We start from the raw sequence: 3,225 nt of genomic DNA, 5'->3' as shown, positions 1-3,225 counted from the left end.
GGAGGAGTCAACAGCAGTGAGGATGAGGCTGGACAGTGGGGGAGGAGCCAACAGCATTTTGTAGAGTTAGGATCTGAGAGCCAAAAGGAGGGAGGCACAGCAGCTGGTGGTGAAGACTACGAGGTCAGCTTTGCAGTCTGGAGGGAGCCTGGGGCTGGAGCTGGGCTGAGGACAGCGCTGGTGCTGCCCAGAGCCTGGATGGTAGCACTGGAACCTGGAGAGTTGGGAGACTCAGAGCCTCAAGGGGTAACCACTGAGGTTTTGGAGACTGGTGTCCAGGGTGCCCAGGGCAGAATGACCCCTGCCTAATGCCTTTGGCATTTGAGATAACCACACTGCTGGTGACCTTGGCAGGCAGTTTCTGTGGTGGCACTGCTTGGGTTGGGGAGTGAGTGGGAGGTGAGGACAAGGATAGAAGGGTGTGAACAACCCTTTCAAGAAGCCCAGCTTGCGGGAGGGGGACAGCAGTAGCTTTAGCTAGAAAGGGAGGCCATGGCAACAGAGGCTGGAGAGAGAAGGGGACAGGGGTGTGGCTGGGGTCCAGAGGCAAGGATGAGGCAGATTTCTGGGTTGCAGGAAAAGAGCCTTGAAGAGGTGGATGAGAACTGAGCATCCATCGTCGTGCTTTTGGTGATGACTGTTCCTTGGAGGGGCTGGTGTTTGCAGGGTGGAAGAGGTATGTGGGGCTCCGGGTGATGCTCTGGGTTGACAGACCTGTTTGGCTGGACAAGGCACAGGCTAGAAAGCCTTCCAGCAAGAGGCTGGGCAAGCTTTTCAGGAAGACAGTAGGGAGCTATGGAAGGTTATTGAATGGGGCAGGCCATAACGGAGGAAGCATTGGAGATACTGGATCTAGTTATGTGTCCACGATGGACTCACAGGATCGCTAAGGTAGGAATCTGGAATTGTTGGTAAGTCTATGAGGAAACTGCAGATTGTCTGATGTCACCAAGAGGACCAAGGAGTCCCTCTGTGGGTCCTTAGACCAGGGGCAATGGCCTTAGGCTGGTCCACAGTGTGTGGGCTACCTCATGCTGCAGTGAGCCTATGGCCTGCCTGCTGGGTGCTGTGTGGGATCTTGAAGTGTTGAAGGATGTGCTTGCTGTCTTCCACTCGAGATGCTATTGGATCCTCTTTAATAAATGATGAGGTGAAACTTACTCCCTTTTAGAAGTGGAGGAGCAGAGGGTCAGAGAGGGCAAATCGTTCATTTGTGGCCACACAGCAAGTCAGAAGCACAGCTGGGAGTCACCCTAGGGTAGAGCTCCCTGCCCTGTTTTGGTCTAGCATGTTCCGCTCTGAGAGGTTCTGGGTAGCTCTGGGCCAGGGCTTACTGGGAATGAATCTAAGATTCAGAGACTCCTATGGCCCAGGGTGGGCGCCAGTGGCCAGACCCCCAGTCCAGGAGCTGGCTCCTCAGGGTGCCATACTCAGCTTCCTTGGGAGGACACTCATGCCCTGGGGAGGTCTGGTCTGCCACCGCTAGAGGGCGCAGCTGTTACCCAGGTGAGGGTGAGGGGGCGGCTACTTCTAAGAGCTTCTGGAACCTAAGGAGCTGGAAGCTGCCTCATATGTAGTCTGAGAGGCCTCGGTCGCTTTTCTATCAACCAAGACCTTTGGACCTGTCCCCCCCTAGTGCCCCAGTCACTTGGCTCCAGGTATCAGATCTCCCCGGCCCTGGGGATCTGGAAACCTGGAGTCCAAATCTCCGAGTTCATAATTATTTCTACTTGGCCCAGAGCCCCTTTAGCCTCAGAGCTGAAGTTGTGCCAAATACTGGATTGTCACCTCTGTCACCTCTCATTATTATTTTTGCACAAGTGGGGGTGGGGTGGGTGTTGCTGGAGGGAGTATTGCTCACCAATAGGGCCCAGAGATGGGGAGGAAACACCCTGGGTTCCCAGCCTGCCAGGAAGCCCCCAGGGGGCACAGAGGGCTCTGAAGGAAGTATCCCCGTCTGAGTAACACTGAAGGGGCCAGGGAGAACTTCCTATGCTCGTCCCACCCTAGGACTCCTCCCCCATCCACCTCCTCCGAAAGGAGAGCATCTTCTCCTCCTACATTTCTCTACCAGGTTTCTGCCTGGGTCCTTTCACTTTCCTTCCTCCACTCCAGGCCTACCAGCCTGCCTCCCTCCCCAAGTTTAGCCCCTTGGCTGTGTCCACTGAGGGCCTGGCGAGGGTCCCAGGCACCACACCACAGCAGCCAGCCTCCAGCCCCTGCTCTGGACAGTCCCAGTCTGTCTGGCAGGGCTGGCAGATTAGGGATTGGCTGGAGCTGCCCCCGCCTTTGAGAGGAGGGGAGGCCCGGTGGCTCACCCAAGGTCACCCTTCCTTTTCTTTCCCAGCATCCCTGTTCAACCCTTGTCCCTCTGCCTCACCTTGAAGAGGGAGGAGGCAAGATGCCCTGTAGGTCTAGCACACAGGAGCTCAGCTAAGGGGAAAGACTGTGGGCTCCAGAAATCTGTTGTTTCCTTCAGCAAATGCTGAGTGCCTGCTGTATGCTAGACTCTTAGAACACAGTCGTGAAGACAATGACACATGCTATCAAACACGTTTGTGTCTGTGAACCAAGTGGTAAATCGATGATGTTCTGATCTGGCTGGATGAGGGCAGGCTTTCCTCGGGATCTGAGGGCCCAGGAGCCTTTCAGAGTCTAGGCAAGAGAGGCAAGCTTTAGGCAGAGACCTATATGGGGCCAAGCGAGGCCCGAGATCCCTCATCAGGAAGGGCACAAGGGATAAATGTGCCTGGCTGTGGGCTTGGGCTTGCTGTGAGGCAGTCTGGGCCCTGGCTTGCATCCCTAAGAAGAAGGCAGGGTGCTGTCATGGTCGCCTTCTCTCCCCGTGGGCCAAGAGTAGAAGCTCATCTGTCAAAATGGCGGGAGAGCATTCTCGGGAGACCTGAGCTCTAGCCAGGCTTGCAGGTGGCCTCGGGGAGGTGAGGTTCATGCTGCTTGCTTCTGAGCTTCCTCAGGCTGCATGAGAGGAGGGGCTGGTCCCTGGCTGGCTCTCTCCCTTATCATACCCCATATCCCTGGCCACGTGGCACCTCTGCACCCCGTGCCTGAGGGAAGAAGATTCCTGACCTTAGGACTTGGGGAACTAGAGTGGGTGGGACCTGGGGTACCGCCTGGACTGGGTTCTGTGGCATAGCCACACCCCACAGTCCCAGGGCCGCAGGGAGGGGGAGCTGTCTCTTTAAGAGCCTCCAGGCTGCTAGGAGC

This window comes from Grammomys surdaster, unplaced genomic scaffold (assembly GCF_004785775.1).
Source record: "Grammomys surdaster isolate TR1022 unplaced genomic scaffold, NIH_TR_1.0 205, whole genome shotgun sequence".
Taxonomy (NCBI): domain Eukaryota; kingdom Metazoa; phylum Chordata; class Mammalia; order Rodentia; family Muridae; genus Grammomys; species Grammomys surdaster.
The sequence above is the reverse complement of the archived record's forward strand: the minus strand, read 5'-3'. Positions refer to the sequence as shown.